We start from the raw sequence: 14,811 nt of genomic DNA, 5'->3' as shown, positions 1-14,811 counted from the left end.
GGGCCCCGGCATGGTTGGTCAGGCAGCATGCCCCCTCACATCTGATGGTAACCTCAAGGAAATTGGCAGAGACCACAGAGGCACCTTTTGTCCCATAGGCTGGAGCACCTGGTTCTGGGCACAGGATCCTTGGTCCTGGGAGGCAGGAGACTCCCACAGGCCTGTGTGTAAAAGGAAGCTGTTCCTGCAACCAGCCAGCTATTCTGACTGGAGTCCTCAAGCTTCCTCCCACCCCATCGTGCTGTTACATCTCCCAAACTTGGTCCACTGTTCCAGACACCCATTCCCTCCCCTTCCTGCCAGCCTCAGAAAAGATGGACACATTTCTGTTGCTGCTCCTGATGCTGAGAACCTTCCCTGCTTTTTCCTTCCCACCAGCTGGTAAGACCTGAGGCCAGGCTGGGGCAAGGGATGGAGGGCTGAGGGCAGAGGAAGGCTGACTCAAATCCTAGGTTGATGCAGTCAGCAGGGCAGGGTGGGTACTCTGGCCTGGACGTCCCAAGCTGGCAGCGGTTTTGAAGCTGCTCAGTGGCTCCCTATGGGGGCAGTTGCTGCTAAAGGCACTATGAGGTTGGAGGCCCTTTATGCTTAGGTGTAGTTGGGTTGCTGTAAGAGGCAGATACATGATTTCCCATCATTTCCATCTAAGAGGCTTAGAGCCAGCAACCATGGGTCACAGAAAGGCTTGCATGGAGGCTCCATTTCAATAGCAAATGTGTCAACTGTATTTAGCTTGCAAGTTTATTTTTGCTGCAGGAAGATGGGTAAGTCTTGATGATTAGGAAGTAAAAAGCCCAAGTCTCCTAGCTCCAGCATAACTGCAGGGCCCTTGGTCAGTGTCTGAGTGGCCTTATGGGGGATCCCTGAGTTTGCAGGTCCTAAAAGCTTCTTTCCACTCTCACTGTCTCCTCCACGTTCCTTCCACTACTGCTGTAATTATCCTACTGAAACTTGGGCCCTTTGGTTCTTCTGTAAACCTTCTGTTAGCTTCTGTAACCCTATCCAGGGTTATTCATATTTAATGGTGGTGGTGGTGGTGGTGGTAGTGGTGGTGGTGGTGTTGGTAGTGGTGGTGGTGAGGGTAATCTGTGTGGAAGCCTCAGGAACATTCAAGTCCCAATGGGAATAAGGTAATGAAGGAATTTCAGGCACCATACTATGTCATAGGCAGTTAGGCTCTCTCCAGGGTCTCTGCCCTAACCCTCCTGGGCCCAGCCCCTTTCTTCCCACCCTCCCATACCAACCAAAGCCTCAGCCTCAATGCCTTACTCTTGCAGCCTCATCCTCCATGTGCTCATATTGCACCAAATTTAGAAGTGGCCAATGTCAGACAGATGAAGGATACTGCACCATGACGAAAAATTCATTTTGCAGAACCCAGAATATATATCTGAGCTCGAAGCAAGGTAAAATTGTGGGTGCTAAAGCCCTGCCATCCTAAAGTGGACTGCTTCTCTCTGGAACCAGGTAGTGAATTCCTGTCACAGGGAGCCCTCGGTGGGAGGTGGGCATGCCCTACCCTGAAGCTCCTGTCAGGAGGTGGTGGGTGAAAGACTCCTTTACTTTGAAGCTCTAAACAGGGTTCTGGGTCCTTGTGTTTGAATATCCCATTCAGCCTGTAGAAGCTGTGCCATCCCCTCCTTTCTTCTTTCCCTGCAGGGTGGATTTATAGCCACTCAATATTCGACTGTTCAGAGTTCTGTCTTATTAAAATCTACCTTCCTTCTAAGCAAATAGTAATTCAAGAAAACTGCTGTAAAGACAGAAACTTCTGCAACAGACAACTTGGGAATGCAACGAAAATAGACATTTAAGGCTGCCTGACTGCTAATTCTTTTTTAAAGTACTAGTTTAGTTTCTTACTATTTTCCTGCCCCTACCTTAGGGAATCCAAAGATTGAAAGTACCACCTAGCCCCATTTCTTCCAAAATGTGCTCCTAATAAGCTCACAATATCCTCCCATCCCATCTAAGAGTTTTTTCCTACTTTAAATCAGTCTTTTACTCCTGGGCTGCTGTTTCCTTCCTCAGTATCAATGAACACACTCCTTCTCCCCCATTCTATACCTCTGATTCTTTTCAATTATCCAAAGAATAATCTGAACACCCACTATTATGTTTTCTCATTTTTTCATTTTTCTTTAATCTCCTCACTGAACTGGCTGCCTGTTTTCTAATCACACCAAAATCTGAAGGAGAGAGTATCTCAGCAAGGAGAATGGATTCTTTATTGGCCTTGCAGAAAACGAAGGGCCAAGTAAATGGATAAAGAGGAATGGGTATGAAGATGTGGGGCAATTTCATGGCTGGAGATGGTAGACTTGGGACCACAAATGGCTGCAGGCAAATGAAGGACATCTATGTTGTTAAATCGTGAGAGCAGTAAGAGTTGTAGGAAAAGCAAGGAATTTTAACAAACACTAAAATTAGAGGATTGGATGAAGGTAACACCCATAGAATGTGGGATGCTGGTTGGAGAGATAGCAGGCTCACCAAAAGTAAAAGTATTCAGCAATCAAGGGAATCTGAAGTTTTAAGTGGCAGTGGTTGGCATTGCCCAATGACTTAGAGAAGTTCAATGATAAAAGGATGGCCTTCATAATTCTTGATAACCTTGGTTAGAGCAGATTCAGTGGCAAAGTGGAAGCAGAAGCCAGATTAAAATGAACTTGTGTTAATAGATAGAAGACTAAAAATAAAATACCCTAGGACTGTATAACACAAAGTCTTAACCTTAATGTAATTTAGTACTATAGTTAATAGTATAACTATAATAACATTGTTCCATCAATAGTAACAAATTACCACACTGAGGCAAAATGTTAGTAATGGAGGGGAGGAAACTGTGTATGTGAGTGGGTGGGGGTACATGGGAACTCTGTACTTTCTCTGTAAACTACTCCAATAAAAATTTTTATTTTTAAATGCAAACATTCCTATTTTCATCATTCTATTCTACATATATAATCAGTAATTCACAATACCCATCACATAGTTGCATATTCATCATCATGATCATTTCTTGGAACATTTGCATCTATTCAGAAAAAGAAATAAAAACAGAAAAAAATTATAAATACCATACTCCTTACCCCTCCCTTTCATTGACCACTAGCATTTGAAACTAAATTTATTTTAACATTTGTTCCCCCTAATATTTATTTTTATTCCATATGTTCTACTCGTCTGTTGACAAGGTAGATAAAAGGAGCATCAGACACAAGGTTTTCACAATCACACAGTCACATTGTGAAAGCTATATCATTATACAATCATCTTCAAGAAACATAATGAAAAAAACCCAAAACAATAAAAAGTATTTGTGGCTAGAGAGAAAATGGAGATAGTATGGCCAATTCTTTAAAGAAGCTTTGAGAAGCTTCATGGAGTGGTAGATAGAGACATTGCAGAATCATGGGGCAGCTTTTGTAGGAAAAACAATGTTAGCATGTTTTAAGGCAAAGGTAAACTTGACTATCATCTTATTTTCTTTCTTTGTGTAATGCACAAAGTCTTGTGCAGGAATCTCATGTTTAGGAATCTCTACTTTTAGCCCTCTTTTTTATCTCTCCCTTTCCTTTTGATTCTTCCCTTCCCCCCCCTACATCTTTATCATGTTTTTCTCTTTTTCTTTTTCATTCTTTTCCTTCTCTTCTCTTTCTTTCCCTCCTTTCTCTTCCTCTTAAGGGGGTTTTGATGTGAAAATGGTGGACATTTTAATTATTTATTTTATCATCAAATCTCCCTCTCACCATATTAATTAGAGTGTTTATAATTAGTTTAAACATTTTCTCTCTCATAAATAGGCTTTAATAAGTATCATTTAATGCTATATTGTTAAGATTAAATATTTTTCTCTTGAACTTTTTTTTCCTTTAAATGAGAATGAGAAAGGAGAGAAATGTTAGGTAGGTGAGTCTGACTAGGTCAGGGGCTAGTTGGTTTTAGACAGTAACACAAAACCAATACCACAAACAGAAACAACCACCAAATCTAAGTTCTTCAGCTTAACTGGGTCACATGGGTCTGATCCTAACCAAGAGGGCTGGAGATGGGCCAAGGGTTATGAGGGCAGGACCAATGAATGGAATTGGTATCATTTTAAAAAGATTTTTATAGTTCTCCTGTTTAGTGTTTTTTTTTTTTTCTGAGTGGAAGGCGTCCGCTTTATTGAGGAAGTGCACAGGCTTATATAGGCTGGGAGCATGCAGGGACACGTGTCAGGCTGGGATTGGTCACCGTTGTTGCTAGGGTAGAGGGCAGATTTCTGGGATTGGTCACCGTAGCTAAGCAGCTTAGCTACTCTAGACTACTTCAAAAATACACAAAATCATGCATAATAAAATTAAAATAACCAATACCCTACTGAACAGAGTCAGTCAGTCTAAATATTTTAGTAACTTCAAGGTTATTACCTACATAAATGTTTAACCTTTCCTATTTGCATGAGAAAAGGGGGTTTTCTGGAATGTTGGACTTTCAGGGCTAAAGCCAGGAAAGTCCCAGGGCACATCAGAACGAGTTGGTCAACGAATTAGTTTTTTGTTTTTTTTTTTTTTTGGTAATGATTGTATTTATTTTACTTTTAAAATGTGGAAACATAGTGAAAATGCAGTGGATGGCTTTCAAAAAGGAATTCATCCTTGAGGGATGAGGGGTCAGGGTATATACAAGCTTTGAACTGAGCCAGCCTAGTTCCTTGACTGCCACCAAATCTCACTGCCCACTCTATGACATTTTTCCGCACTCACCATCCAGAAGGTACAGCAGAGCAGCACTTATCACCAGCAGCTTAAACATTGTCCTCAGGAAGGATACCTTCTAAGCAGGCTGCCATTCCAAGGAAGGCATTGCTTTCTGGGTGCCTTACCCTTATACTGCCCTCTAGGTGGGGGCAGGGCCCAACTGTTGGCAGAGTCGTGGGCTATCAATGTTTTGATATGCTTTGCACTCTTCCATCACTGACTCCCTTCTTCAGGGAGTGTTTCAGGCTGTGCTGCATGTTCCTTTTGCAAAAGATGCTCAGAGTAACCCCCAGTTCAGGAAATTTTTTTCTCTGTTTTCTAGGGAGGTGGGGGGTCCTGGTGGGCTTGGTGTTGAAATAGATAGTGAATTGGTGTTTGCTTTTATGGGTTCCTTTAGTAGCAGCCCCAACAGGGTGCTCATAGTAATTGTATCTTTTTTTTTTTTTTTTAATATTTTTATCGACAAAACAAAACAACACACAAACACAAACATTCTTAACATATGACCATTTCATACTTGGTGTACAATCAATGGCTCACAATATCATCACATAGTTGTATATTCAACAACATGATCATTTCTTGGAACATTTGCATCACTCTGAAAAAGAAATAAAAAGAAAAAAGAAAAAACTCATATATACCATACCCCTTGCCCCTTCCCCTCATTGACCAATAGTATTTCTACCCAATATAGTTTAATCTTTGTTCCCCTTATATATTTTTTCTATACCCCTTACCACTCCAGAAGGAATTGTATTTTGATGATATTAGGTTAGAAGACAAGTAGAACAGTAGCTAGGGCAAGACTTGTGGTGAAGTTTGATTTTTTTACCCTACCCCTTCATAATTTTTAAAAAATAAATCTTAGGCTTACTGGTGAATATTTCCTTTAGCCCTCCATGAGTATGCTCTTTGTCACCTGTCTTAAAAATGATCTCTTGCATTTTAAAGGTACTTAGGAAAATTCCTGGAATATATAGTAAGGTTCATATTGAGATAACACAAGGGAGTGGGTTACCTAGTAAGCCTCAAAAAAAATCAGAGAACTTACGTAGTCAAATGCTCCTAATAATTCTAAGTACAGATCATCAGGAGAGGCAGGTGAAGGATGGAGAATACTGAGATTGCAAGGCCATCCCCCAGGTCCTTTGTTTTGTAGCATTAGGATAAAGCCAGATCAAGATTTAACTTATAAGATTTCTTAGTGATTTTGCATGATAGCAATTATAAATAGGGAATTATTTCAGCCATAAAATGTTTCCGTTTTATATTCCTGTAATAATTCTATGACATTTTAATGTGGGTCATGTCCCTGAAAGCTTTAAATTCCAGGTGTGTTTATGAAAGGCATTCTAGATATATCAGGTACATCACACTGAAAGTATTTCAAAGTAAAGCATGTTGTAGTGAGCCCCATGTTTAGGTTGAGCAAGGAAAAGATATGACCACGAAGTGGCATTGGCACACAACAAGCTTTATTTGCTTGGCAAGATTTGAGTGAGAGGGGAAGTGCCTCCTGAAAGGGTGCCTTCCAGAGGAAGTGGCATGAGACAAACCCAGAAGAGAAGCAGGGCAAGTTGCAGAGTCTATATGAAGTTTGGTTATTTTATTAAGTATGATGAATGAGCTGAGAATGCCATGGGCTTGTAAAATCAGAGAAACTGTGGTAGGAACAATTTGTCTCAACAGATATAAAAATAAAAATAAGAAAAAGGCCATCTGATTCCTTGGAGTCTAGAGAAATGAAAGGATTGAACATAGCAGGAATCAATTCATATTTTGTTTTAAAAAATCACTTTCTCTAGGGCCCTTTTATTTCTGTTGTTTGGATAGTTATTTGCTGAATATTTTATATGATTATGATTAGCTTAAGATATCTACTAATTGAGAGGTTGCATGAATGTGCTAGTTTTAGGTCTCTGCTAATAGAAAATACCAAATAAGTATTTGCTATTAACTATTGGCACCATTGCCAACAGCAAACCTGTCCTGGTGCACCATGCACTTATGAGCACAGACTTAGGGAGGGATAAAAGAAAAGTGAAAGCCATGGACCTTCCCTTAGAGGAATGCATCCTGAGCCCCTGAACGTGTGGCTTAGCCTCAACTTTGCTAACTGGCTTTGGGCCTGGGACTGGAGAGGAGGGAATCATGGGAGTTGTTAGACCCAGAAGAAATCACATTTTAGTACAAGCCCTAACCAGACCAGGAGCCTCTGTTCTTGGCCCCGGGATAGTGGAGGGCATTTCCTGATACACAGGATGTCCATAGAGTAAAGGGGCCAGTGACCATTGAAGATCCTGGCAGATCAGTTGAGCAGCTTGTCCCCTGCCCATCTGAGAGCAGCCTCATGTGAACAAGAGTGGGCTGCAGGGGCATTCATTGTCCTAGGAAATGTCCAAAGGGCTAGCCCAGTAGGAATATACTTGAGCCTGGAGGCAGTGAGACACCCACAGGCAAGTGTCTAAAGAAGCTTATGTCCACATGTAAGAGCAGCACATCCAGATTTCTCAGCCTTCTCACAGCCCCACAATAGAGAAGCCTTTTCAAGTCCTTCCTGGGAACCTTGTTCCTCTGTTCCAGTATCCCCACGGAATCTTCAGAGATGTACAAGTGTCTTCTCTTTGTGCTGGGAGCCTTCCTTGTTATGTTCTTCCAAGTAGTGGGTGAGGTCATTTGCTAGCTAGGCAGGGAGCTTGGATGAGGGTGTGTGTGGCTAGCTGTGACCAGTCTTGGGTTCATGATCCGAGCAGCTTGGCTAGGAGGCCTGGGGAGGCTGGGTCAAAGACAAGGTTCTAGGATGACCTGCCCCAGGTCTGAAGCTGCTCTTGGCTGTCCCCATCCCAGTTCAGAGTGGCGTCAGTCATTCCTTGGGGCATACTAGATTTGGAAAAAGGGTGTTTCTTGAATTAGGGCTGTTGCAGCTCATAGAGTTATTGGTTTCTCAAGACCTCCTACATAGAAGCAATGTTAGGCACAGTTAGGAACTGGATGAGGGTACTGAGAAGCTTATGTAGAATCGGTACAAACCCTTGTTTCACATATTTTTGCATATTTGTGTGACTCTTGTGAGGGTAGAGTAGGAAATTTTGGGAAACTAAATCTGTCTCCTCACCTAAAAGTCAGTGCAGTCCTGGGCTCTTTCCACTTCCCAAGAGATTCTTGGCCTCAGTGAGTAGTGTGTATGTACTACTCAGTATGTAGCTGCCTAGGATGTGCTCTGAACAATGGCACATGGCTAAGGGGTTACCCTTCACATTGTGGACCTCACCTAAATTTTATGGGACTGTGAGCACAGAACTGTCCTAGGGCAAATTAAGTCCAGCTCCAAGGTGAGGAAATTTAGGGAGGCATACTTATTAAGGACCTTTGAAGTGCAAGGTTGGAACTCACAGTTACCCTCTTGAAACAGATAGTTTATTGTTTATTTTTCACCTCTGAAGGATTCCTCATTTCAGCAGCAGGTAACACTTCATCTTTCTGCTCCTGGATATTTATGATTTATGGAATGTGAGATTCCTTTACTGAAGACTCCATTCATCAATGCCCAGTGGGCATAATATCTTAGGATATGTTTGGCCCCCAAATTACGTATGTGTGAGGTCAGGGGTGGAACCCTTGGGTCCTGTCTACACCCTTGCCCACATTGCTCTAAAGTCATCCAATCAGGACTCAGTCCACATGTCTATTTCCCCAGCTCCATCCACACTGTGCATAGTCTGCAAAATTTATAAAAATGGTCTGTGTTTGGAAGGCACGGGCAACTGCACCGTGACGCAAGGCCCAAGATGCAGAATCACAGATTTCTTCTATTTCAGAGTGGAAGGTAATGCTGCCTGAGCCAGGCTCTGCTGGATTGAGTTGATACATCAGTCCTGGCACTGTGTAGGGAAAGGTGTTGTGTCAGGGAACCCATGTAGGAGGTCTCTACCCTGGAGACCAGGCTTGGTGTGGGTGGGGAAGACTCTCACTTTGATCTCCAGGAATTGTTCTTTGACACTGAATAATAGGAATCTCATTCTCTTCCAGATGGGTGGTTGTACAACCACACTGAACTAGACTGTTCCAATGACTGTAAAGCTTGGAAGTTGTATCTTAGGAACCTGAAGATTTCCAGCTTTTGCTGTCAAGGTCAAGATTTCTACAATTAAATATCGAGGACCATCAACACAAAGGAAATATCAGTAATTGCTATCCCTTTGGCATAGCAAAAGAATTTTTGCATGAGCAAAAGAAACTTTGGCAGTGGTGCTTCATCCATTCTCTCCTTTCCTGTCCCTGGCATTTCTGGTCCTATTTCTCTTCACATGTCTCCTTATGTATCTGCAGTATCCTCCCATCTTCTCCAAGAATACCTTTTCACTTTCTCAGCTGCCCATTGGCTCCTTCCTCTTGAAGCACACTTAGTTTTCTCCTGCTTCACTTTTCTGCTTCATTCCACATCTACAAATCACCATATACTACCCTTGCCTTGCAGTTCCTCATCCCTCACAATCGCTGTATTTCTGTGGCTGATTGAGAGTTTAGCTTCTAATCCCACTAGTTCAGAAGTGGCTGCCATATGCCCAGAAATGTGATGGGTTCCATGTTATCCAAGAGGAGTCTGTGGAATTAAAGACAAACTCAAGAAGAAACATCCAATAGATAAACAGGGATTCTTAAAGTCCCTAAAGATATCAAGGTCTCAGAACAGGAAATTTAGGACCATCAACTTTCAATGCCAGGTATACCCAGCACTTACCAATAGTCCAAATTTTGAGCCTTGGAGAGTTTTCTAATGAGTTGCCGTAAAAGACAGATGGACAAATTATAAAAATAGAGACTACAAAAGTAAAAGGAGAGTGAATGCAAGTCTACCCCTGTCTCTCAGGAAAATACAGGGGTGATGGTCAAAGATGTGGAAGGGGAACTGGGATGGAACAGTGTCATTGTTTTTCGGAAACTTGGTGGTTTACTGGAGAAGAGTAAATAAGCCATGTTATCGTGGGCTGAGAGATGAACAGATGTGACAGTGGTAGTGAATGACAGTAACACTAACCCTGTCAAGAAATTTGGGAAGAAATTCTTTTGGAAGAAAATTAGTTCAAAGGAAGATTTTTGTCTTCTTTAGTGTAAAACATTTCTCTTATTAAAAATGTAGCTCTCAGTCGTCGCCGCCGCCGGGTGCCCCCGGACACGGAGGTGGAGGAGGAGGCAGAGGGCCCCGCGGGCCTCGCGCCGCCCACCGACCCCCCCCCCCCCCCCCCTCCACCTGAGCTGCCGCGGCAGCGGCTCCTGCGATCCCGGCTAAGAAACAGATTTAATAATGGGCTGCGTTAAAAGTAAGGAGAACAAAAGTCCAGCCATTAAATACAGAACTGAAAACACTCCAGAACCTGTCAGCACAAGTGTCACCCATTATGGAGCAGAGCACACTGCAATGTCACCGTCATCGTCTACAAAGGGAACATCTGTTAATTTTAGCAATCTTTCCATAACACCATTTGGAGGATCCTCAGGGGTGACACCTTTTGGAGGAGCATCTTCCTCATTCTCGGTGGTGCCAACTTCATATCCTACTGGTTTAACAGGTGGTGTTACTATATTTGTGGCCTTATATGATTATGAAGCTAGAACCACAGAAGACCTTTCACTTAAGAAGGGTGAAAGATTTCAAATAATTAACAATTCGGAAGGAGACTGGTGGGAAGCAAGATAAATTGCTACAAGAAAGAATGGTTATATTCCTAGCAATTATGTAGCACCGGCAGATTCCATTCAGGCAGAATGGTATTTTGGCAAAATGGGGAGAAAAGATGCTGAAAGATTACTTCTGAATCCTGGGAATCAATGAGGTATTTTCTCGGTAAGAGAGAGTGAAACAACTAAAGGTGCTTATTCCCTCTCTATTCGTGACTGGGATGAGGTAAGAGGTGACAATGTGAAACACTACAAAATTAGGAAACTTGGCAATGGTGGATACTACATCACAACCAGAGCACAATTTTATACTCTGCAGAAATTGGTGAAACACTACACAGAGCATGCTGATGGTTTATGCCAAAAGTTGACAACTGTGTGTCCAACTGTGAAACCCCAGACTCAAGGTCTAGCAAAAGATGCTTGGGAAATCCCTGGAGAATCTTTGCGACTAGAGGTTAAACTAGGACAAGGATGTTTTGGTGAAGTATGGATGGGAACATGGAACGGAACTACAAAAGTAGCAATCAAAACATTAAAACCATGTAAAATGATGCCAGAAGATTTTCTTCAAGAGGCTCAGATCATGAAGAAATTAAGACATGATAAACTTGTTCCACTATATGCCATTGTATCTGAAGAGCCAGTTTACATTGTCACTGAATTTATGTCAAAAGGGAGTTTACTAGATTTCTTAAAGGAGGGAGATGGAAAGTATTTGAAGCTCCCACAACTGGTTGATATGGCTGCTCAGATTGCTGATGGCATGGCATATATTGAAAGAATGAACTATATTCACCGTGACCTTTGGGCTGCTAATATTCTTGTAGGAGAAAACCTTGTATGCAAAATAGCAGATTTTGGTTTAGCAAGGTTAATAGAAGACAATGAATATACTGCAAGACAAGGTGCAAAATTTCCAATCAAATGGACAGCTCCTGAGGCTGCACTGAATGGTCGGTTTACAATAAAGTCTGATGTGTGGTCATTTGGAATTCTACAGACAGAACTAGTAATGAAGGACAGAGTACCATATCCAGGCATGGTAAACCGGGAAGTGCTGGAACAGGTGGAACGAGGATACAGGATGCCTTGCCCTCAAGGCTGTCCAGAATCCCTACATGAATTGATGAACCTTTGCTGGAAGAAGGACCCTTATGAACGACCAACATTTGAATATATTCAGTCCTTCTTGGAAGACTACTTCACTGCTACAGAGCCACAGTACCACCAGGAGAAAATTTATAAGTCAAGTAGCCTATTTTTATATGCACAAATCTACCAAAATATAAAGAACTTGTGTAGAATTCCTCACTATGTACAGGAATTCAGAGAAGAAAATCTTCACTCTGCATGTTTTTAATGGTAAACTGGACTTCCAGACACGGTTGCCCAAAACCACTTTTTTTTCCCCCGAGTGTTAAACTCTAAAGTACCAATGATCAATTTTCTAACTTATTTCAGGCTCCAAAGAAAGTTCTAGCCAACATGTTGATGAATGTGTGAGTGATAGCCTGACAATGAAGAGCAACAAGGCTACTGGTTATAAATCCTCTCCTTTCTTTTTTTTCCCCTCAAACTCAGAATTAAGGGGAAATTATTAATCATTATACACAAAACTTGGGACATAAAAAATTATACCATAATAAAATCTAAAATCACGGAACTTCATGGGACCAAACAATTCCATTCCAGTTTTTAAAAATGTCTTGCATTCATTAAGTTGAACAGTTAATATGCAATCTTAATATATGCCTCCTTTTGCATGGAAATGGGCCAAGTTTTTCAGAAGCAAAAAGGAATATATGCAGCATGTAAAACTTGATTAAATGTTAGACCTCAAAAGTGGAATTTGAAAGTATACTGTACTATATTAATACTCATTCATGGAACTGGATAGTAGAATAAGACATTTTTCACTTTAATCATTTTCTGAATAATTTAATTTAGAATAATGAACATAACTAGAAAGTGAGTTAATGTTTTATAAAGTTGCATTGATTTTTTAAAAAGGCAATATATGGTTGAAATTGTACTGGCCAGTACAAGGGGAAATCTTTTAATCTTTAGATAACATGAAAGATAACATCCAGAATTTAAGCAATGCTTTTTCAAAAAATAGACTTGGTATTGTAGATGTTGGTAACATGTACTTACAGTGTACGGTGCCACAAATATAAAATATCACTAGATCAGGGACTTGAATGCACTTTTGCTGTTAATGAATATAGATTGAGAGAAAAATGTATTTAAAAGAAATATGAGAAAAGAAAATGTGAAATCTTTATAGGTAGAGGGATGGAATTTAATATTTAATGTTAATATCATGAAGTGACAAAACGGCTTTGCTGCACTCAGAGTTCCTCACTTAATCTATTTTCTGAGACTTTTAAAGAATTATAAGGTATGACTATAATTTTTCTTAGTATACACACTACATGAGTATTATATCCTCAAAATGGGAAAGTTAAGACTTCACACATCAATGATACAGCTTTTACTCAAAACATTTTTAAATTCTGTTTTTTAAATTTGTTTTATCTTACATTCATCTTTTAAATAGACTTAATAGTGACTATTTTTTCTCTGTTTTAGAATATATTTGATTTGAGGAGGAAAACTAATTCAGAATAATAATAGTGCAAAAAAGGGGATAAATTTTGTCCATTTTAAGTGCAGAAGTGAAACATGAAATAAGATTGGTTTTTATTGACTAAGTCAGAAAGAAATTTTGAAATATGAATTTGAATAGCAGCATTACTGATTTAAGTGTCTAGCAATGGAAAAACTGAATCTAATAAATGAAAGTCTGGTATTTATGTTTTAAAGTACTCTTATTTTATGGTCACACTTTAAATAAAGCAATAACATCAGGTCCCCATATTTTAGGAATGTAATTTTTAACTAGCATCATTTAACTGATTTAATCATGAAATATAAAATTCTGTGCCCTGGTATCTATTGAAATTCAAACCGTTTTAAAATGTGACAGATGAACTTCATGCAAGTTGGCAACAGTCTGCTACTAAAAATTGTGATTGTTTCTTATGTTTACGTAACCTGCTTAGTATTGAGTTCCTCTACCAAGAGGGTCTTCCTAAGAAGAGTGCGTCATTATTTACCCTTAACTTCTACAACCTGTGACATCAGATTTTTAAAGGGCTTTATGTGAACTATGATATTGTAATTTTTCTAAGCATTTTAAAAAGGGTAACAAATTATATATGTACTAATGCTCTTAAAAAAAATAAGACAGGAAAAGTTGATGGTATTCATTAGGTTTTAACAATGGAGCAGTTCCTTGTAATAACAGTTGTATAGTAAGGAAATAAAACACTAACTTAATGTGTATTCAGTTTAAATGGCTATGTATTTTTCAATTGCCAAGAAAAATAAACAAGTTTGTACATTTGAAAAAAAAAATGTAGCTCTCTGCTGCCATCTTGGCTCACAGCGTATATCTTCAAAAGTTTTCTCTCTCCCTTCATGTGTAGTTTTTCTTTCTCCCTTTCTTCCCTTCTTTCTTTTTACTTTTCTTTTCACTCCCTTTCTCATTTTGCTTCTCTTTCTTTCTCTTTCCCTTTACAGATCATGAGGTAAATATGCAGAATGTTGTTAACATTTTTATTATTTATTGAATACAATCTTACATTTCCCACTCAGTTATTAAAACACAGAAAATGGAACATTTTATGTTTATCATGGAAAGACTAAAAAAACCTAAATTTATTTTTCACATGAAAAATCTTATAAAATTTTACTTTTCTTTTTCAGTTGTCAAACTTAAATGTTTTCCATGGTTCCCCCCACCTCAAAATTGGGCTTTACTAGAGATAACAAGGAAGGGAAGTGAGAATAGCAGTGGGGGCATGGCCTAAACTGAGTCTTCTTATTAAACAAATAGACAAGCAGCAACAGCTCCAACAACCTCATTAGCAAGAAAACCTAACTTCAATATTCCAACTTAAATTAAGCTGGATCTAGTGAGGTCTTGCCCCACCAAAGACAACCAGGGATGAACCATGGGTGACAGAGACATGACCAATGAGAAAACTTCACATTATTTTAACAACTGCCTTTTATTACACCTCTCCTCTTCCATGGCCCTGTAAATCATGTGGCTATCATAAAAATTTTGAAAAATAGAAAAGAGTTAAAATTTTAAAGTGACTTTCTTTCAGAGTTTAATATGGAAATAGAGGAAAAGTCACTTTCTAGGGAGAAACCTGGAAGACACTGCTTCAGCCAGGAGATAATCAGTCAGGTTGACAGTATGTACCTGTGATGTGTGGCGATGAGATGGGCAACTCTATAGCCTTCCTCTCCCTACTCATCACAACACTGTAACCAAGAGAGACTCATCATCCAAATGCAAATTGAAGGA

The 14,811-nt window shown here is 40.0% G+C and overlaps 1 protein-coding gene and 1 pseudogene across 5 annotated transcripts in view; both read left to right on the top strand.

Annotated features, from left to right (window-relative positions):
- CHEK1 (checkpoint kinase 1) overlaps positions 1-9,860 on the top strand; it is a 161,558-nt gene extending 151,698 nt beyond the window's left edge. For 2 of the 5 annotated variants that reach the window (XR_013156482.1, XR_013156487.1), the window contains exons 22-23: positions 99-381; positions 1,278-1,821. The gene's annotated coding sequence lies outside the window, so the exon portion shown is untranslated. Of the gene's footprint in view, positions 1-98; positions 382-1,277; positions 1,822-8,777 lie in introns of those variants that run through there. The other 3 variants (XR_013156483.1, XR_013156484.1, XR_013156485.1) reach the window with 2 other exon arrangements.
- A 193-nt stretch (positions 9,861-10,053) lies between these two features.
- LOC143644055 (tyrosine-protein kinase Yes pseudogene) lies at positions 10,054-13,958 on the top strand (annotated as a pseudogene).
- Positions 13,959-14,811: the final 853 nt, after the last annotated feature.

Source organism: Tamandua tetradactyla, chromosome 8 (genome assembly GCF_023851605.1).
Source record: "Tamandua tetradactyla isolate mTamTet1 chromosome 8, mTamTet1.pri, whole genome shotgun sequence".
Classification (NCBI taxonomy): Eukaryota; Metazoa; Chordata; class Mammalia; order Pilosa; family Myrmecophagidae; genus Tamandua; species Tamandua tetradactyla.
This window is presented reverse-complemented; position numbering and strand designations above follow the sequence as displayed.